Source organism: Lathyrus oleraceus, chromosome 2, assembly GCF_024323335.1.
Source record: "Lathyrus oleraceus cultivar Zhongwan6 chromosome 2, CAAS_Psat_ZW6_1.0, whole genome shotgun sequence".
NCBI classification, from domain to species: domain Eukaryota; kingdom Viridiplantae; phylum Streptophyta; class Magnoliopsida; order Fabales; family Fabaceae; genus Lathyrus; species Lathyrus oleraceus.
The window spans coordinates 323629922-323652596 of record NC_066580.1 but is presented as its reverse complement, the minus strand read 5'-3'; positions in this window follow the sequence as shown (position 1 = coordinate 323652596).

Sequence of the window (22675 nt, the reverse complement as noted above, 5' to 3'; positions counted from 1 at the left end):
AGGGGCAAAATTGTCCAACTTGAGAAATAATGGGAATTTTTGGATGGGGATTTTTGCAACACTTCACAAATGGCATTTGAAACTTGTTGGAATACTCATAACATGCAAAGGCTTCATGGTTTGAAAATTGGCTTTTAAAATGAACTTGAACAAATGGACCAAGTGCCATCACATGTGGAAATTCTAAAATACACATCCAATGAACATGAAACAAGTGGCAACAGCTCATGACAGGTGTTTAGGAGGTGTGTGAGGTGGCAATGAGCTGTCATTAGCTGGCATGTGAAAGTACATTTTTGCCCCTAGCTTGAAAATGACCACTTTTGCTAATCACTTTCCATTTGATTAATTAGAGTGATTAAAGCATGGATTAATCATGAGTATATATTCTTAATCATAACTAAATCATAACAGAAATTCACAATTCCCAAAATCAAGATCCAAATTCTCCAAATTCTCCAACTTCTCTCAAGAATACATCACACAAAATTCCCTCAAACTTTCTCAATTCTTGATCATTTGGCAAAGTGTTTGTTGATTCGAGTTTCATTCATCATCTACTTCATCTGTTTGTGAAGATCCACCTCAAATTCACCACCATTCGCGACTGTCCAAGCAAGGTGCATCCATGGTGAATCAAGATTCCTTTTGCTAGAAGCTACTCCAAGCGAATTCGAGCACTCCAGGCTACTTCTTGAAGCTTGTTCTCCATCTGTTTCGCATCACAACACCTTGAAAGCTCCGATTTCGACACTGCCATTCCAGGTAATCAGTTTTTCGAATGTCATGATTCTTCAATTGCTTATGTGCGTTTGATAGAGTGAAGAACATAGAGCATCGTGATGTGATTAGCTTTAGAAATGGATTAGTGTAGAGAAAGTTATGTTGATTCGAAGCTTGATATGCGAAACTTTAAACGATCGATCCGGTTAGTACAGTTAGATTTAGGTTGATTAGGTTATATATTTGAGATCCTGACATCGAGACCTTTCCAACGGTTATTAGTTTGTGAGTTTTGGTTGAGAAATGAGCGAAACCGGTGCCGCCGTTGATGAACATGTATGAACGCGTAGATGATGAAGCAGTTCTGGGATTAAAACGCGTTTGATCCTGTTTTTTTGGCTTGGCAATTCAAACTGTTGTTTCCCTCCCTGGACGACCAATAGCGCGTTGCCAACACATTAAAATGCCACAGTGTCACTTGGACCGGTTTAGGATAATAACGAGAATGCCACTGCTGTAATTCAAATTCATTTAATTAATAATAATACTTGAATAATTATTTTAAAAATCACACAAACATTAAAAAAATCATAAAAAATAATTGGCTAATCCAAAAAATGTGAGGATTTTTTCTACAGCTTCCATTTTGTCTCTAGTTTTTTATGAGTATGATTTTGCAAATTGTGCTTGGTGAAAAATTGGTTTGACCTAGGGTTGTTTGACTTGTATGCATTCTTGACACATTTTTCAATTTTTGATGTGAAATACTCATGCCTTAAAAGAAATGCTTGAAAATTTTTGTGGTGATTGTAGACATGCTGATGGTAATTTACATATAAATTTTGTGAATTTTGGATACCTGAGGATTGAGTTATGAATTTTTGCATCTAGGTGTGACAATTTGTGTCACACCTAGCTAGGTTAAATTTCTGGATTTATTCTCATGACCTAGGCTTGTTGAAATGACTTGAAATTTTATATGTGAGATCATTAACATGTTAAGATGCTATGTGAATTTTTCTGGATTTTTATGTGGCATTTTCAATTTGATTGGTATTTTTCATCTCTGTTGGTCAAATGTGCAAGCTTGTGTGACATGTGTTTGGAATATCCTTGTGAAATGCTCATATGGTATTGAATGAACATGAAATTTGGTATGCTGGTTATAGACAAATGATAGGACATGATGCTTTTGGTCCCATTCATTTCTTTATTGTTTTCATGGACTTATGAATTTTTGAAGTGAATGCATGTGTTGATGTTGTGATTTGGCTCATATAATTGTGTCTGTTTTTCTTGATTTTCATTGACATAGTTCCTTTTGTCCAATTGAGCTGAAAATTGACATGCTATACCTTGAATATGTCCTGTTTAGGTGTAAATTATTTGAGGATTTTTGGAATTGTTTTGATATGGAATTGAATGCAATAGTTCTGTTTAGATGTTTGATGTTCCATTTGATCTAAATTGAATTGTTTTGTGCATGAAATGAATATGGTGAAGGGTATGAGCATGGGACTAATTGTGTTGGCTTTTGTTTGACATTAATTTGACTTTGGTTAGAGATCCCTTGCTGTTTAGACATTTTTGTCACTTTTGGACCCTAGGCTTGGCCTAGTGGTCTAGTCTCTCACATTTGCTTGATTTTTCAGGATAAAAAGCACAATGCTCAAGGAGATTGAATCAAGTTAATTCAATTGAGTTTGTTTGATGTCTGTACAATAACATAACTTTGTTTTGTAGGTTGTGAAGCTTGAGCTTGAGCTTATAGCTTGCCTTTGTGTGCATTAGTTTGTATAGTCTGACTGATTAACATTTGCTGTTTATGTTTGTCTGTCTGAGTACTGATGATACTTGATTGTTTTCAGGTACATTTAGTTGCTTATAGTTCTTTTAAGAACTTGCTTGTTGCTGCTTGGTTTTTAAACCACTTGAGGTAGGACATCTATTCTTCATGTAGTCTGGAGACCCGGTCTGTTATTTGGCCGGGCAAACTGTCTGAAGTCCTCCTTAAGAGGCGATGCTTGTGATTGTTTAATATTGTGCCTAAGCAGGTGAAGTCCTCTATGAGGCAATTGGTGGAAGGTAGGGATATGCAATCTATCCCCCACTATTCTGTGAGTCGTCCCTCTGCTCACACGGCTGTGTGTTGATGCATTGGGACACAAACCCAAGATCTCGTGCTGTTGCACAATCGAGTCAGAGTCTTTGAGCGTAGAAGGGTCCCTCCATTCTGGACCCACGCTCCTTTGTCTGAAGCTCTCCCTGGTCAGGGATAAGAGCTGTGAGGTCTCATCCTCACTTCACCTTTTCATCTGCTTCACCTTAGCCTCGTAATGGCAAGGTTAAGAGCGAATACTACACATGTACAGATGACTTGCTTCGGCAGTCAAACCCATTGTTTGAGCCCACTTGACTGGTTATAGTGCGTGCTATGTGAATATTTGTTTGACATGTTTGTTTGAAATGCTTGATGATTATATGCTGGTATGCTTGCTTCTTTCCTGGATAGGAGTAGCTTGCAGTTGTGCAAGTAGGTAGAAACCGCAACGTAGGGTAACGATGCATGACAACACTAGGCTCGAGTACAGCTCCCTGGTAGTGTGTCTTCCCCTGGTTTCTGGCTAGATTTTCTTTCCCTTTAGGGGGAACTACATCGCCCTGATCCTCGTGCCAGACGAGGTATGTAGGCAGGAGACCGTGCGAGGTCTCTCCGGGCACCCTTTTCTTTTTTGCGTGTGTTTTGTTTGGCAGCTATCAGGCTCGAGTTCCCGACTCCCTGTTAGTCTGTGTGTGCCGTTGCTTCTGACGTCTCAGCGTCTCTTCTGGCTTGCTTGATGACTTGTAGGCTCGAGTTCCCGACTCCCTACTAGTTTGCATGTGATTTTCTTTCCCTTGAGGGGGAACTACATCGCCCTGATCCTTGTTCCAGACGAGGTATGTAGGCAGGTGGTCGTGCGAGACCACTCCGGGCAACCTTTTTTTCTTTTTGTGTGTGTTTACTGGTCATCTGATTGTGTGTTTGGTTCGGATGCCGACGTAAGCCCAGTGATTGGCGGTCGGGCTCCACGTTTGCCCTTTTGAGTGTGTTTTGGTTCGGATGCCGACGTAATTCCATCAAGTGGTTGTCGGGCTCCACGTTTGCCCTTCTGAGTCTGTTTTGGTTCGGATGCCGACGTAATTCCATCAAGTGGTTGTCGGGCTCCATGTTTGCCATCTGTTTGTGCGTTTTGTGTTGTTTGGCGTGCGTAAGCCGAACTACAGTGGCTCTGATTCTCGTTCCAGACGAGATATGTAGGCATAGGACGCGATGTCCTATCGAGCTCCCTTCTCCTAACCCCACCTGCGTTCCCTGTGTGTGTGTGTGATGTTTTAGCAACCTATTCTTTATTTTAGAACGTGGATCCCGTCGAGTACGACGGACGTGAGGGGTGCTAATACCTTCCCCTTGCGTAACCGACTCCCTTACCCTTTCTCTTTGGTCGCGAGACCATTTCCTTTCCAGGTTTCTCTGAGCGTTTCCTTTCCCTATTTTGGGATAAATAACGCGCAGTGGCGGCTCTGTGTTGTGTTTTTCTTTGAGTCCCGCCGGTTGTTTTTTCGCGGATGCGACAGCTGGCGACTCTGCTGGGGAAGTCACAGATGTAGACCTATGCTGGTCCATCTTCCCTAAGCGAGTCCTTCCTAGCGTTTTAGGATAGTTTAGGTTGCTTGTTTTGCTTTATTTATTGCATTTATTATTCTAACCAGTGTATATATTTGCATAAATATTTGCATGCATCATACTATCATGTTGTTGCCGTCCTCTGTGCAGGTGGTTCCTTTGTTTTGGGGTGGGTGTTCTGAGTGGGGCTAAAACCCAGGCCCGAGTATACACCTAGGATTAGTGTGGGTCTCACGTTCCTCATTTGCTAAATCAGCATAATGTTGCAACGTGACATACCACAAGCCGGACGAGGTTCATCTGATAGTGCTTTCCGTTGTGGAATATTCCACTTTGGTTGAGTTACGTCATTTGAGCTGTTGACTCTGGTGACCGATCATTTCCCGGATCTTTGGTTTAGACGATCTCAGGAGAGCTACAATGGCACACCCGAAAGGGCAAACCCATTGAGTATCTCCGCCCGATTGTCGAGACTATTATCCGCCTTAGGATGACCTGATTAGAATTTACCTGTGAGGGGAGGGTGATTCTTTCAGATGCATGTTCAGATGGTGACTCAGATGGTGATTAATGGTTCCGTTGATCAGAGTCCTATTTATAAGTCGGATTTATGGCCGTTTATTTCAGAGATGCCGGAGTGTTGTCCGTGATTTATCAGTGGGGATCCGTTTATTTCAGGATTCCCCGGGCCGATTCAGAGATTAATGGATATCTGCTCAGAGATTGTCTGGTGATGATGATGATGATGTATCTGTCTTCCGTTTATTTCGGAACCCGTGGGTCAGATTTATGGTTACATATTCCTCAGATGGTTGTGATCGGTTCAGAAATCAGGGCTGTGACTCAGAGCAACAAATGATCAGAGGACTTGGAGGATGGCACGATGCATTGCATTCATTCATCAGCATCATTTTGCATTCATCTGCATCGAACCTATGTCTAGCCATATGGGGAGTATTATGGATTGAGAATCTGGTTGAGAGACATCTGGATGTCAAAATGTTATTGGTGAAATATTATCTGTCTCGATGAAACCAGGATCGAAAGACAGAATCTTCCTCATATGGATAGACGTTGCATTCATGCATATTAACCTGTTTGCTGTTTTGCAGGAATCATTGCTCGTGCTCGTAGAGTTGTACCTTTGCACTCAACCCGTCCTCACAGATACTTCACCAGACGCAATACTCCCAGACTCATGGATCTCCCAAACACAGATATCCTCGAGCTGAAGGATAAGATGACTGAGCTGATCAACATCATGCAGGGTTTTGCAGTTGGTCAGAAAGCTCTGGCTGATAAGGTCGAAAAGCTCGAGCGGGCTTCAGCTGCTAACAGTGTTGTTAATCTGGATGGTGTCTCCAATCAGGGGCTGGGTGGATACAGAGACGGTGAAAAAAGAGCAACCGTGGGTATGGTGAACAACAATGCTGCTGGTTTTGGTGCTGGTGGTCAACCTGGGCCCGGTCTGGGGCAGAATATGAAGGACGGCCTGTTGCCTCCATTCTACGGGTTTGATGACGATAAAGAGGAGGACCGAGAAGCTGATCAATTCTCCATGCACAATGAGCCATTCGGTCAGTATGGTGCCCAACCACAGAATAAGGAGATTCAGCTGCTGGCTGACAAGATCAGAGCTCTGGAAAGCCATGCCATTCCCGGGGTTGTCAACATGTCAAATATGGGGCTAGTCGAGGGGGTTGTGATTCCACAGAAGTTCAAAGCACCCGCATTTGACAAATATAATGGGAGTTCCTGCCCGGAGACTCACCTTCAAGCCTTTGTCCGCAAGATCTCTGCATACACTACAGATCAAAAGCTTTGGATGTACTTCTTCCAGGACAGTCTGTCTGGAGGATCTCTGGAGTGGTATACCAAGCTGAAATCTGCTGACATCAAGAGTTGGCAAGATCTTGGAGATGCGTTCTTTAAACAGTATCAGTTCAATGCTGATATGGCCCCGAGTCGTACCCAGCTGCAGGGTATGTCTCAGAAAAATAACGAGGGGTTTAAAGAATATGCCCAAAGATGGAGGGAGTTGGCTGCCAGAGTGCAACCTCCTCTAGTGGACAGAGAGATGTCTGATCTCTTCATGGGTACCCTGCAGGGGGTTTTTGCCGAAAGAATGGTGGGCTGTCCGGTAACCAACTTTGCAGACATTGTGGTGGCTGGGGAGAGAATCGAAAGTTGGCTGAGAATGGGGAAGATACAAGGTAATGCTTCGTCATCAGGGTCGAAGAAGCCATTCGGGAACGGTCAGCGCAAGAATGAGGGTAATACCAGTGCGGTCTACGCTCAGAGAGGACCCAGTAGGGATCGTTACTTCCAGCACACCGCTGCGGTAACTATTCCTGCTGACAATCAGCCTGCACAACAGCAACAGCAGCGTCAGCCATTTCAGCAGAGGTCTCAGAGGGTAGGATATCCAGTCAGGAGGAGGATGAGTGATCGGCATTTTGACAGGCCGCCTGTGACATATTCTTTTCTATTGAAAAAGTTGAAAGATATGGGGCTGGTACAGTTGAGGACTTTGGCACCTATGGGACCTGATCAAAGGCCAGCCAATTTTGATGAAAATGTCAAATGTGAATTCCATTCGGGTGCTCCCGGGCACAGTGTAGAGGACTGCAAAGCTTTTAAGCACGTAGTCCAAGACCTGGTGGATTCAAAAGCAATCAACTTTGCTCCATCTCCCAACGTTAATGCCAATCCCATGCCGGCACATGGTCAGGCGATGGTGAGTGCAGTTGCTGAAGATTCGGATCACGCCTGTGGGATGGATGAAGAGACTGATGGTAACTGCAGGTTTGATGGTTGGATAAAGCCGTGCGTACCAGGAAGCTGGAAGGCCTAAAAAAGATCATCACTGTCACTCATCCGGAAGAGTAATAATTTCTTGTTTTCAGTTTTATTTGCATGAAAGCCTTGCGTGTTGCCCGGCACGTAATGGTCCATTGTAAGGGCCACCTCATGTTTAAATTTGCATTTCTGCATCATTAATAAATGGATGTTTTTCAGTCAAAAAACGGTGTTCCCTGTTTTTCATTTATTTTTGCAGTTTAAAAATAAAAACAAATAAAAATGGCAATGTTTATTTTCATTTTTCTCTTCTTTTGATTCGTCTCGTTCCGAATTCAAAAAATAATTCTCCAGATCTCTTTGATAACGATTTGGTTACACCTCATATGACTTCGACAATCCAATCTATCTTGCTGAAGAAGAAGACGAAGAAGATTGTGATCTGCTGGAATTAGCCAGGTTGTTGAAACAAGAGGAGGGGGTGATTCAGCCGCATGCGGAGCGGATTGAGATTGTTATTCCAAGCACCGCCGAGGTCAGGAAGGAAGTGAAATTATAGCCGCTTCAGAGGCAAGTCGAGAGCAGAATGGTAGCCTTGTTAACAGAGCAGGTGGATACCTTCACCTGGTCATATCAGGATATGCCAGGGTCGGATACCGATGTCGTTGTGCACAAGCTACCATGGAGAGAAGATTGTCCTCTAAAGAAGCAGAACGCCAGTGCCTGTATCAGAGAGCCATGGTGACTTTGTTTCATGATATGATTCATCATGAAATTGAATGCTATGCTATGACATGATAGCAAAGTCCCAAACAGAAGAGGGGCATCTGGCAGATCTGGCCAAGTCGTTTGACCGGTTGAGATAATTCAGACTGAGGTAGAATTCAAGTAAGTGCACTATCAGAGTGCGGTCCGGTAAGATGTTGGGGTCCATTGTAAGGGAGGAATCGAGGTTCATCCGGCAAAAAAAAAAAAAAAAAAAAAAAAAAGAGAAACGCCTGAACCGAGAAAGGAAAAAAGGGGTTCGTGGTTTCTTAGAAAGATTGAACTACCTGTCATGGTTCACATCTCATCTAACAGCCACGTGTGAACCCATATTCAGGATGTTGAAAAGAAAGATCAAACGGTCAGGTGAAATAATGATTGCCAAGGGGCATTGAAGAATAAAAGAAAAAGTTGCAGGAACCTCTGATTCTGATACCTTCCGTGGAAGGAGCGACTGTCAATTCTGTACTTGACGGTCTTCGAGGGGTCTACGAGGTGTATTGGGTCAGCATGACGAGTCTTGTCGAAAAGAGCATGCAATTTACCTAAGCAAAAAGTTTACCGACTGTGAAACAATACATTCACTGTTCGAGAAAACTTGCTGTACTTTGGCATAGGCTGCTCGCCGACTGAGACAGTATATGTTGGTTCATACCACTTTGTGGATTTCCGAGATGGATTCGATCAAGTATGGGCATAAGAATTCAGCATTGACCGGACGGGTTGTGAGAATGCAAAAGAATGCTGACTGATTTGTGATACTCTCAGAAAGCGATCAAGGGGTGCATTGTCTGATTACATCGCCCCACAACCCGTAGAAGATTATCAACCGAGGAAGTTTGAGTTCCCTGATGAGGACATCTTGAGGTACTCTAATCGAAAGATTGAGAGTAACCGATCCCGGAGGAGGGGCCTGACCCTGAATCCGAACGGATTCTGATGTCTGATGGGGAGGTTAAGGTGAATGAGCTGTTGTTGCCTGGATAACGTCTGAATGCACCGACGGTGTGATTGTGCAGAAAATGGTGGTAACCTACAAAGACTGGCATGAAATGTTGCTGTTTGCGTTGCATGGGTATCGCACGTCGGTGCGCACGTCTACTGGGGCAACTCCATTCTCATTGGTATATGGGATGGAAGCTGTGTTACCTGTTGAAGTTCAGATTCCCTCTTTGAGAGTCCTGATGGACGTAAAATTGCAAGAGGCTGAATGGGTAAGGACCCGGTACGAAGAGTTGAGCCTGATTGAAGAAAAGAGGCTAGCAGCCATCTGTCATGGGCAGTTGTACCAGCAGAGAATGAAGCGTGCTTTTGACAAGAAGGTGCGACCTCGGGTAGATCACGTAGGTGATATGGTGTTGAAAAGGATCCTTCCTCCTCAAAACGATCGAAGGGGCAAATGGACACCGAATTATGAAGGTCCGTTCGTGGTCAAGAAGGTTTTCTCTGGTGGAGCCTTGTTGTTAGCGACCATGGATGGCGAAGATTTTCCATCCCCTGTGAATGCGGACGCAGTTAAAAAATACTTTGTATAATTGACCCGCTGGACGAAAAGAACAAAATAGTCCAGGCAAAAATGGGCATCCCGGCGAACCAAAACAGAACGGAAGGTTCGGGCAAAAATTAGGGAAAAAATGAAAAATGTACACCCGGCAAGTCGAAAACCTGAAAAGGCGACTTGGGCAAAAAAGGGTATCCCGGTGGACTGAAAACCCGAAAGGGCGGTCCAGGCAAAAGAGGGATTGAAACGAACAACTGCGTCTAGCATGATCGTTTGCGCTTTGGTTAAAGCATCATGGATAATACCCGGTAGGGATCAGTTGGAGTCGTCCTGTTCAGAAGGCAGAAAGCACGGAGAGTCTGAGGACATATGGGGTGTAACCGAGTTGGAACTCGATGAGATCACGGGTTTCACATTGCCATTAGGATAGATTTTTCCTTTTGTGCAATTACCTCTTTTCAGGAATTGCTTCCTTTGTATTGCTCATTTGAGCCACACACCTTTCCAATCAATAAGATGCATATTCAGTCAAATAATTTTGTTTTTGTTTTTCATTACCGCTTTAATTGCAAAAACATCCGATTATTTTGATAAAGAATCTTGCATTTTAAGACATACAGGTCCCTTCCGATGCATGTTTATAAGATTGAAAGCTTGAAATTTTATGCGGAAGGTTGAGTGACCCAAGTGTTGAAATCTTGACACGCCTGGGGCACGGTTTTATCTAACGATCTGTTTTGCAGGAACTGTTAGGTATTTTCACTCACTTGCAGGTTGTGATGTGGAAGCTTTGTAACAAATCCCCAGAGAGTTCGCTCAGGAACGAATGTATGAAGGGATGACGAAGACGTTGAGACGTACGACGATCCTTGATGTTAATCAAGAAGACTCTTCAAAGTCGGAAGACTTGAAAGTACGTAATTCCCCGCAGAGTCTGACCAGGGACGAGTGCATGAAGGACGGTAGGAAAAGACGACGTTGAGACGTCCGACGACCTTTGAAATTAACCAAGAAGACTCTTCAAAGTCGGAAAGTTGAAAAGTATGTATAAATCCCAGGAGTACGCTTTCCGTCGGGCGCGGAGCGATTCGGAATACAAGATGATGGAGCAGAAAAGGTCCAGACGAGTCTGGGAATTCTCAAAAGTGGAAAGCTGATACGAGATTGGGAGGTTGATACCATGGTTCGATGAGTCGACGGGTGTTCTGTACCAACTTTTCTCATTTCCCTAGCTATATCCCCAAGCAGGATTAGAGGACCAAATCCCCTGCAGATCCGAGGTCTGTGGTTCCCAGCCGAGTCAGGATGGTTATCCCCGGCAGGTTTAGAACGGTGTTTCCTCAGCAGCCAGGTCTGAAGGTTGCTATTCCCCGAGTGGAGCGGGTTTCAATGAAATATATCTCCAGCAGTGTTCATCCTACCAGTGGATTGGACGAGTTTCCGTAGCAGACGGACTTTTGCATCCCCAATTGAGTTGATCCTACGTGTGGATTGCATGGGTAATGGTAATCCCCAGCGGAGTAGCACTCGTTTCCCTAGCAGGGTTTGGATGGTTATCCCCAGCAGGTGTCAGATCAATGCTTCCCCAGACGCCAGGTCTGGAGGTTGCTTTTTCCCAGCAGAGTGTTTGTGAAGCACTTCCCCAGTAAAGTCGTCAGGTATCTGTGAGGGTTTCCCAAAGCAGAGTCGGGATTGATATCCTCAGCAAGTCAAAGATTGTTGTATCCCCACAGAGTGTTGGTGGTTCTTATCCCCAGCAATTCCCGAGAGGATTGGGTGCAAAGGAGGTTTTTCCCAGCAAGGGTTGCCTATGTCCCAGCAGCAGTATTATCCCCCAGCAGGGTGGAATCGGAGTATTGACGAGTTCCTCAGCAAAGTGTCTCGTGCTCCTCAGGAGAGTCCCTTGAGGGGGATACTTTTTTATACATTCATCATGTAAATAAGCATAGCATATTGCATAGAAAAATAATAAATCGCGTAGCATTTCCATAAGTATGGAGCATTACGCAGAAAAAGATCATGCATCATTGTTGCAAGCATAGAGCTAGTCTCAAGCCGTGGTTACCGTTTGAGAGGTGGTTGTGCCAGAAAGCGAAGATGTTACTCTGTGGAGTTTAGCATCATGACGTCAGATCAGCAATGTTCCCCAGTAGTGCGATATTGGAGGAAATGTTTCCGTCGGACAGAGATGGAAATAAAATCAGAGGACGTTACGCGATCAGCGCGATTCAAGCCGTGGTTACCGCTTGAGGATTGGTTTTATCAGACAGTGAAGGTGTTACTCCGAGGAGTCTAGCATCATGGTTTTAATCAAGGGTATTCCCCAGTAGTACGATACTGGAGGGTAAGTTTCTGTCGAGCAGAGATGGGAATGTTAATCAAGAAAGTTTCGGGGTCCAAAAAGAAAAACAAGAAAGAAGATAATCCCCAGCTAAACGCGAAGTGTTTGTTTGCCAGGGTTGAATAGAGAGCAGTCGGCTCAGGGCTTGTCATCCTCAGCATGGGTCGTTGTGGCACTCCGGCCAGTTTCCGATTTCCAGATCGAAGAGGTTCTCAACAGTTAGGACGAAGAACTTGTGGCACTCCGGCCAGTTTCCGATTTCCAGATCGAAGAGGTTCTCAACAGTCAGGACGAAGAACTTGTGGCACTCCGGCCAGTTTCCGATTTCCAGATCGAAGAGGTTCTCAACAGTCAGGACGAAGAACTTGTGGCAATCCGGCCAGTTTCCGATTTCCAGATCGAAGAGGTTCTCAACAGTCAGGACGAAGAACTTGTGGCACTCCGGCCAGTTTCCGATTTCCAGATCGAAGAGGTTCTCAACAGCCAGGACGAAGAACTTGTGGCATTCCGGCCAGTTTCCGATTTCCAGATCGAAGAGGTTCTCAACAGTCAGGACGAAGAACTTGTGGCACTCCGGCCAGTTCCGATTTCCAGATCGAAGAAGCTCACGATGATTAGATCGATGCAGCTTGCGGCAATCCGGCCAGTTTCCCGGTATCCAGACCGAAGTGGTATCCAGACCGAAGTGGTATCCAGACCGAAGAGGTGTTCAGACCAAAGTGGTGTTCAGGCCAAGAAAATGAAAAAAGAAGAGAAAATTCCGGGGTTCAAGAAAATGAAAAAGGAGAGAGAATAGTAATCCCCAGCGGATAGGTGGTGTTCAGGCCATGGTTATCCCTGCGTTACCATTTATTTTGGTATCCAGGTCGACAGTGTTGTTTTGGTATCCAGGTCGATGTTGCTGTTTCGGTGATCAGGCCGACTTTCTCCGTACTAGACAGATTTTTGTTTCAAGATTGTTTCTTCGCCGATTCTGACAGGCGTTGTTAATTATTTTCCCATCAGAGTGCAAATTGTTCGTTTGTTCTTGGTATTCCATCACTCTTCATCCTGATCATCTGAAAGCCGAGGCTGTTCATATCGACAGGTTCACAGTGGATTGAATAGGGGCAGCTGTAACACCTCAAAATTTGCCCTCCTCTCTTGGGACTAGCTTAACATTTTGCATATCATTTTTAGGTCATTAGGCATTGCATATTGCATATCATGTGGTTACATGGTGCAAGTCATTCTCTCAAGTCTTGGTCAGAAGATGAGGAAGTCAAAGTGCAAGCTAGGGTTTCATTGGACTGGTCAGCAATCATCTGAGGATGTGGAGGTCCAAATTAGGGTTTCATGATTCTTAAAAGATATTGGTCTTCATCTTGATTACAATGATTCATCATCATCATCATGGTTTGATTTCATCAAGTGTTGAAGCAGGATTCCTTGAGATTAGGGTTTTGACCACTGGTCAACCCTAATCAGTTGCATTGGGCCAATCAGGGCATGATCAGGAGATGGGGTTTACAATGGAGATGAGGATCTTTCTATGATTGTATGGAGATTATTGAGGCTAGGGTTTCATCCTTGAGCCATTTCATCAGGAGATTGGAGCTCAGATGGATCTATGCATGGCCAAATTCATCTATCAGCTGAAAAAGTCAACTGTGGTCAACTGTACATGATCTGATGGATTTGGAGGTGAAAATGAGTTGGATACACTTCATTCATGTTGGAACAAGTGATATTTGACATGTCAAAGCTCAAGAATGGAGAAAATCAAGTCAGACAAAAACTGCCAAAAATAGAAAGTGACTTGTAATGGAAGTTTCCAAAAATGGAAAGTTTTTGACCTCAAGACCACGTGTCCAAGGAAGCTTCAAATGAAAATTTGTTCAACATGAAAGTTGTAGATCTTGTTCTCACCTTTCCAAAAAGTCCAAGAACTTGAAAATCCCATGTATGGTTGTCAAGTTATGGCCCAGTGAATTTCAAAAATGACCCATAATCAGAGGGGCATAACTTCCACATGGATTGTCCAAATTGGATGTTCTTTATATGCACAAACTCCATTTGACATGTACTTTCATGGTGCATAATTGGATTTTCTCAAAAATGGTCAAAGCAAAAAGTCAAATTTCAACTGGACAGTTAAATGAACCAGGGGCAAAATTGTCCAACTTGAGAAATAATGGGAATTTTTGGATGGGGATTTTTGCAACACTTCACAAATGGCATTTGAAACTTGTTGGAATACTCATAACATGCAAAGGCTTCATGGTTTGAAAATTGGCTTTTAAAATGAACTTGAACAAATGGACCAAGTGCCATCACATGTGGAAATTCTAAAATACACATCCAATGAACATGAAACAAGTGGCAACAGCTCATGACAGGTGTTTAGGAGGTGTGTGAGGTGGCAATGAGCTGTCATTAGCTGGCATGTGAAAGTACATTTTTGCCCCTAGCTTGAAAATGACCACTTTTGCTAATCACTTTCCATTTGATTAATTAGAGTGATTAAAGCATGGATTAATCATGAGTATATATTCTTAATCATAACTAAATCATAACAGAAATTCACAATTCCCAAAATCAAGATCCAAATTCTCCAAATTCTCCAACTTCTCTCAAGAATACATCACACAAAATTCCCTCAAACTTTCTCAATTCTTGATCATTTGGCAAAGTGTTTGTTGATTCGAGTTTCATTCATCATCTACTTCATCTGTTTGTGAAGATCCACCTCAAATTCACCATCATTCGCGACTGTCCAAGCAAGGTGCATCCATGGTGAATCAAGATTCATTTTGCTAGAAGCTACTCCAAGCGAATTCGAGCACTCCAGGCTACTTCTTGAAGCTTGTTCTCCATCTGTTTCGCATCACAACACCTTGAAAGCTCCGATTTCGACACTGCCATTCCAGGTAATCAGTTTTTTGAATGTCATGATTCTTCAATTGCTTATGTGCGTTTGATAGAGTGAAGAACATAGAGCATCGTGATGTGATTAGTTTTAGAAATGGATTAGTGTAGAGAAAGTTATGTTGATTCGAAGCTTGATATGCGAAACTTTAAACGATCGATCCGGTTAGTACATTTAGATTTAGGTTGATTAGGTTATATATTTGAGATCCTGACATCGAGACCTTTCCAACGGTTATTAGTTTGTGAGTTTTGGTTGAGAAATGAGCGAAACCGGTGCCGCCGTTGATGAACATGTATGAACGCGTAGATGATGAAGCAGTTCTGGGATTAAAACGCGTTTGATCCTGTTTTTTTGGCTTGGCAATTCAAATTGTTGTTTCCCTCCCTGGACGACCAATAGCGCGTTGCCAACACATTAAAATGCCACAGTGTCACTTGGACCGGTTTAGGATAATAACGAGAATGCCACTGCTGTAATTCAAATTCATTTAATTAATAATAATACTTGAATAATTATTTTAAAAATCACACAAACATTAAAAAAATCATAAAAAATAATTGGCTAATCCAAAAAATGTGAGGATTTTTTCTGCAGCTTCCATTTTGTCTCTAGTTTTTTATGAGTATGATTTTGCAAATTGTGCTTGGTGAAAAATTGGTTTGACCTAGGGTTGTTTGACTTGTATGCATTCTTGACACATTTTGCCATTTTTGATGTGAAATACTCATGCCTTAAAATAAATGCTTGAAAATTTTTGTGGTGATTGTAGACATGCTGATGGTGATTTACATATAAATTTTGTGAATTTTGGATACCTGAGGATTGAGTTATGAATTTTTTCATCTAGGTGTGACAATTTGTGTCACACCTAGCTAGGTTAACTTTCTGGATTTATTCTCATGACCTAGGCTTGTTGAAATGACTTGAAATTTTATATGTGTGATCACTAACATGTTAAGATGCTATGTGAATTTTTCTGGATTTTTATGTGGTATTTTTCATCTCTGTTGGTCAAATGTGCAAGCTTGTGTGACATGTGTTTGGAATATCCTTGTGAAATGCTCATATGGTATTGAATGAACATGAAATTTGGTATGCTGGTTACAGACACATGATAGAACATGATGCTTTTGGTCCCATTCATTTCTTTATTGTTTTCATGGACTTATGTATTTTTGAAGTGAATGCATGTGTTGATGTTGTGATTTGGCTCATATAATTGTGTCTGTTTTTCTTGATTTTCATTGACATAGTTCCTTTTGTCCAATTGAGCTGAAAATTGACATGCTATACCTTGAATATGTCCTGTTTAGGTGTAAATTATTTGAGGATTTTTGGAATTGTTTTGATATGGAATTGAATGCAATAGTTCTGTTTAGATGTTTGATGTTCCATTTGATCTAAATTGAATTGTTTTGTGCATGAAATGAATATGGTGAAGGGTATGAGCATGGGACTAATTGTGTTGGCTTTTGTTTGACATTAATTTGACTTTGGTTAGAGATCCCTTGCAGTTTAGACATTTTTGTCACTTTTGGACCCTAGGCTTGGCCTAGTGGTCTAGTCTCTCACATTTGCTTGATTTTTCAGGATAAAAAGCACAATGCTCAAGGAGATTGAATCAAGTTAATTCAATTGAGTTTGTTTGATGTCTGTACAATAACATAACTTTGTTTTGTAGGTTGTGAAGCTTGAGCTTGAGCTTATAGCTTGCCTTTGTGTGCATTAGTTTGTATAGTCTGACTGATTAACATTTGCTGTTTATGTTTGTCTGTCTGAGTACTGATGATACTTGATTGTTTTCAGGTACATTTAGTTGCTTATAGTTCTTTTAAGAACTTGCTTGCTGCTGCTTGGTTTTTAAACCACTTGAGGTAGGACTTCTATTCTTCATGTAGTCTGGAGACCCGGTCTGTTATTTGGCCGGGCAAACTGTCTGAAGTCCTCCTTAAGAGGTGATGCTTGTGATTGTTTAATATTGTGCCTAAGCAGGTGAAGTCCTCTATGAGGAAATTGGTGGAAGGTAGGGATATGCAATCTATCCCCCACTATTTTGTGAGTCGTCCCTCTGCTCACACGGCTGTGTGTTGATGCATTGGGACACAAACCCAAGATCTCGTGCTGTTGCACAATCGAGTCAGAGTCTTTGAGCGTAGAAGGGTCCCTCCATTCTGGACCCACTCTCCTTTGTCTGAAGCTCTCCCTGGTCAGGGATAAGAGCTGTGAGGTCTCATCCTCACTTCACCTTTTCATCTGCTTCACCTTAGCCTCGTAATGGCAAGGTTAAGAGCGAATACTACACATGTACAGATGACTTGCTTCGGCAGTCAAACCCATTGTTTGAGCCCACTTGACTGGTTATAGTGCGTGCTATGTGAATATTTGTTTGACATGTTTGTTTGAAATGCTTGATGATTATATGCTGGTATGCTTGCTTCTTTCCTGGATAGGAGTAGCTTGCAGTTGTGCAAGTAGGTAGAAACCGCAACGTAGGGTAACGATGCATGACAACACTAGGCTCGAGTACAGCTCCCTGGTAGTGTGTCTTCCCCTGGTTTCTGGCTAGATTTTCTTTCCCTTTAGGGGGAACTACATCGCCCTGATCCTCGTGCCAGACGAGGTATGTAGGCAGGAGACCGTGCGAGGTCTCTCCGGGCACCCTTTTCTTTTTTGCGTGTGTTTTGTTTGGCAGCTATCAGGCTCGAGTTCCCGACTCCCTGTTAGTCTGTGTGTGCCGTTGCTTCTGACGTCTCAGCGTCTCTTCTGGCTTGCTTGATGACTTGTAGGCTCGAGTTCCCGACTCCCTACTAGTTTGCATGTGATTTTCTTTCCCTTGAGGGGGAACTACATCGCCCTGATCCTTGTTCCAGACGAGGTATGTAGGCAGGTGGTCGTGCGAGACCACTCCGGGCAACCTTTTTTTCTTTTTGTGTGTGTTTACTGGTCATCTGATTGTGTGTTTGGTTCGGATGCCGACGTAAGCCCAGTGATTGGCGGTCGGGATCCACGTTTGCCCTTTTGAGTGTGTTTTGGTTCGGATGCCGACGTAATTCCATCAAGTGGTTGTCGGGCTCCACGTTTGCCCTTCTGAGTCTGTTTTGGTTCGGATGCCGACGTAATTCCATCAAGTGGTTGTCGGGCTCCATGTTTGCCATCTGTTTGTGCGTTTTGTGTTGTTTGGCGTGCGTAAGCCGAACTACAGTGGCTCTGATTCTCGTTCCAGACGAGATATGTAGGCATAGGACGCGATGTCCTATCGAGCTCCCTTCTCCTAACCCCACCTGCGTTCCCTGTGTGTGTGTGTGTGATGTTTTAGCAACCTATTCTTTATTTTAGAACGTGGATCCCGTCGAGTACGACGGACGTGAGGGGTGCTAATACCTTCCCCTTGCGTAACCGACTCCCTTACCCTTTCTCTTTGGTCGCGAGACCATTTCCTTTCCAGGTTTCTCTGAGCGTTTCCTTTCCCTATTTTGGGATAAATAACGCGCAGTGGCGGCTCTGTGTTGTGTTTTTCTTTGAGTCCCGCCGGTTGTTTTTTCGCGGATGCGACATTGTGAAGAACAAATAATGTCTAAGGTGGTCTCAGAGACTTATGTCTCTCACTAATGATAATATAGTTTGGTATGATCCTTCATTAAGCAGTTTGGCGATTATTGATTATTATGGTGAATTCTCTAATGTGCCTCTCATTGGTACACAAGGAGGAATAAACTACAACCCTGTTTTGGCTCGTTGCCAACTTGGGTTCCCCTTGAGAGACAAACCTAATAACACTTTGTTAGAAGGTCTTTTATATCAAGAGGGTCAAGATCCCCAACATTTGAAAAAGAAGATTGTGCATGATTGGCATAATGTGCATAGGAGGGGAAGATTCGAGCTTGGTCCGTGCAATTGTGTAGCTTTGGAAGCTTACACTCGTTGTGTGAAGAAAAGAGCTTTGGAGTTGAATATGCCTTATACTTACGAAAGACCTATGTCTATGGTTGTGGTTGAGCCATTAACTCTCCCTAACCAAGATATATGGGAGTTGGAAGACGCGCTCGCCAAGATGAAGCAAGAAAAGGATATGTGGGAAGAGCGCTTCCATGCTTTGAGCAGAAAGCATAAGGAGTTGCAACTTGAGTCTAAGGACAAAGATGCACTTATTGAGCTACTTGAAGATTGAGTAACGAAGAGATAGTGAGAACCATAAGTTTCATCTTCCTCTAGTATGCCTCATCCTTCCGTCGGTTGGAAGAAGATTGTTGACCAGCTTGTCCTCAAGAAGACTCAGATGAAGGCTTCTTTTGAGACTGAGATCCGACGCATTCGAAGGAAGTACGTGCCAAACTCCAGATCTTCTGATGTTGTTGTTAGGGATCCTTAGGATGACTAGTCTCCTTTTCTCTTGTATTTTTTATTTGGTTTCTGAAATTGTACTCAGTGTAATCCTTCCAATTATATAAATAAAAGATATTTTATGGTCATATCAAATTGTTTCAATTATTGTTGAATATATATATATATATATTTGCAAATAAAAAGTTCCTTGAAAATAAAAACAATTAAGCATTGCATTTCATGCATCATTTGCATAAGCAGGTTTCTATTTCGCCAGATGTCTTATTGGTATTTCTCCTATGCTTCAGCCAAGCTGACTCATCGATATAATACCCGCGCCAATCACTCAAAGATTATGGAGCATCTAAAGCAAGAGAACAGAGACTTGAAGGATGAGATCTCCCGTCTGACTACCATGATGGAGTCAGTGCTAGCCACTCAGAGCCAGTCTTCTCCAATGCCTGCAACTCCTCCTCCTCAGAGAACTGTCATTTCTGAGGTTGATACCTCTACCATTCCTGCAACTGCTACTCACTTTGCACCTAACATGCCTGCCGGATTCCCGTGGGGAATGCCGCCTAATTTTGTGCCTGAAGGCTTTGCGCCTACATTTTCTTCTATGCCGGCATCTAGCCCAGTCATGTCTGTGCCACCTCCTGTTGTGCATACTCTACCCCGTGTAGAAGACACCATCTATCATTCTGAGCCGTCTAAGGGGCCTGGTGTGTATGAGAAGATGGACGAGATGAAAGATCAATTCCTTGAGCTGCGTAAGGAGTTGAAAACTGTGAGGGGTAAGGATCTGTTTGGAAATAGTGATGCGGAACTTTGTTTGGTTCCGAATATGGAAATTTTGATGAAGTTCAAAGTTCCTGACTTTGAAAAGTACAAAGGGAATACCTGTCCACTCAGTCATCTAGTGATGTATGCTAGAAAGATGTCTACTTAAACCGATAATGATCAGTTGTTGATCCATTATTTTCAAGACAGTTTGATCGGTGCCGCTCTGAGGTGGTACATGGGATTGCATAGTGCGAGCATCCGCACGTTCAATGATTTGGGCGAAGCCTTCGTGAAGCAGTACAAAATAATATGGATATGGCGCCAGATAGGGACCAGTTAAGGTCATTATCTCAGAAGGACAAGGAGACGTTCAAGGAGTATACCCAGTGATGGAGAGAGCTTGCCGCTCAAATTACCCCTCCTTTGGAATAAAAGGAGATGAATAAGATTTTCCTCAAGACCCTGAGTTTATTTTATTACGAACGCATGATTTCCAGTGCCCCTAGTGATTTTAATGAAATGGTAAACATGGGGATTAGATTAGAAGAAGGTGTCCGAGAGGGACAGTTATATAAAGAGGAAGCGTCATCCAACAAGAGATATGGCAATAGTTTTGGTAAGAAGAAGGAAGAAGAGACTAATGCAATGTCTGTTGGGAGGCAAAGGAGGCCTCATGTAAGAAGAAATCAACCACCCCGTCAACACCATCATCAAGTATCATCTGTGATCCCAGTATTTTCAAACAACCAGTCAACACCAATTCAACAGCAACAACGTAAACAACAACAACCACCGTAACGAACAAACACCTACAACAACAACAATACTAACAATCATCTTCAACAACAATCAAATTTTGAGAGAAGAAGGTCTCTTTTGACCTAATACCTATGACGTATGCATAATTATATCCATTGTTGGTTCTCAAGAACCTGTTACAACCAAGAAATCCTCCGCAAATCCCCGAACCACTCCCATGGTGGTACAAATCGGAACTCCGGTGTGCTTTTCATTAGGAGCTCTCGGTCATGATATCGAGAATTGCTACCCCTTGAAGTATGAAGTCCAGAAGCTGGTCAAGAATGGAATGGTGTCCTTTGAGGACCGCGCTCCGAACGTCAAAGTTAACCTATTGCCTGCCCATGGAAATTCATCTATTAATATGGTAGACAGTTGCCCTGGCGAGTTCAAGGTATTTGATGTATGCTTCATTAGAAGGTCCTTGGTGAGGATGCACATGGATATTTGCTTGGTTAGAAATTGTGAGCCTGATCATGATGGTTGTGCTATTTGCATTGTCAATCCCAGAGGTTGTATGATTTTGAAGAGAGACATCCAGAGGTTAATGGATGAAGGTTTGATTTAGATTGTTCAGTCCCGTCATGTAGATGACGATTTTAACGTTATAGTCCCGGTTTTCAAAACTCCTGAGAGATTTGTGATTCAGTATGATAGCAATAGCAATAATAGCGTCAACAATAAATCGGTATCGCCATTGGTTATACGGTTAGCGGGCCCTATCTTGTATGCATCCGATAAGGCTGTCCCATATCAGTATAATGCTACCATGTTGGAGAATGGTCAAGAGGTTCCTTTACCTACGACCATTTTGGTTGTGAGCATATCTGATGTTACCAAGGTGACCCGCAGTGGTCGTGTGTTTGGGCCAGTGTTCCCAAAAAAAGTAGAGAATGTATCTGTTAATAAGAAGGTTGATGTACCAGTGGTAGAGTTTGTTATCACTTCAAGGTGTCAGTCTGGTGAATCCAGTGGATTGAAGCCTAACGATGACGATGAGGTGCTTAGATTGATAAAGAAGAGCGAGTTCAATATGGTGGAGCAGCTGCTTCAAACTCCCTCCAAGATTTTTGTACTGTCTCTATTAATGAATTCAGAAGCGCACAGAGAAGCAATGCAGAAAGTCCTAGAGCAAGCTTACGTGGAACATGATGTTACGGTGGATCAGTTCGATCGTATTGTGGCTAACATCACTTCTTGCAACAATCTCAATTTCTGTGATGAAGAACTCCCCGAGGAGGGTAGAAATCACAACTTGGCTCTGCATATCTCAATGAATTGCAAAGATGACGCTCTATAAAATGTATTGGTAGACACTGGATCTTCATTGAATGTGCTTCTGAAGTCAACCTTGTCAAAGTTGTCATACCAAGGAGCTCCGATGAGATATAGTGACGCGATTGTCAAAGCATTTGACGGTTCTCGCAAAACTATAATTGGCGAAGTAGACCTTCCAGTGAAGATAGATCTGAGTGACTTCCAAATTACTTTTCAGGTAATGGATATCCACCCGGCCTATAGATGTCTATTGGGAAGGCCATGGATTCATGAGGAAGGAGCTGTTACTTCAACGTTGCATCATAAACTAAAATTTATCAAGAATGGTAAGCTGGTTATTGTTCGTGCAGAGAAAGCATTGTTGGTCAGCCACATGTCATCTTTCTCTTACGGGGAAGCCGAGGATGAGGTTGGAACTTCGTTCCAAGCCTTATCTATTGCTGAAGAAAAGAGAGTTGGGGCACCCATGTCCTCATTCAAAGATGCGTTGAAAATTGTTGAAGATGGTCAGTCTGATTAGTGGGGACAGATGGTAGAAGTCTCCGATAACAAGAGCAGAGCCGACTTGGGTTTCCAACAAGGTTCATCAGTGGTTAGAGCTAAAGATGTGCAACTCAGTTTCCGTAGCGGAGGGTTCATTCATGGTAACGAACAACACTTAGCTGCTGTGATCGAAGGTGATGAAGATGAAGACTTAACCAATTTTGTGACGCATAGAAAAGCTTGTAACAATTGGACTGCCATTGATATTCCTATTATTATGCATCGATCTAAGTAATTGCTTTGATT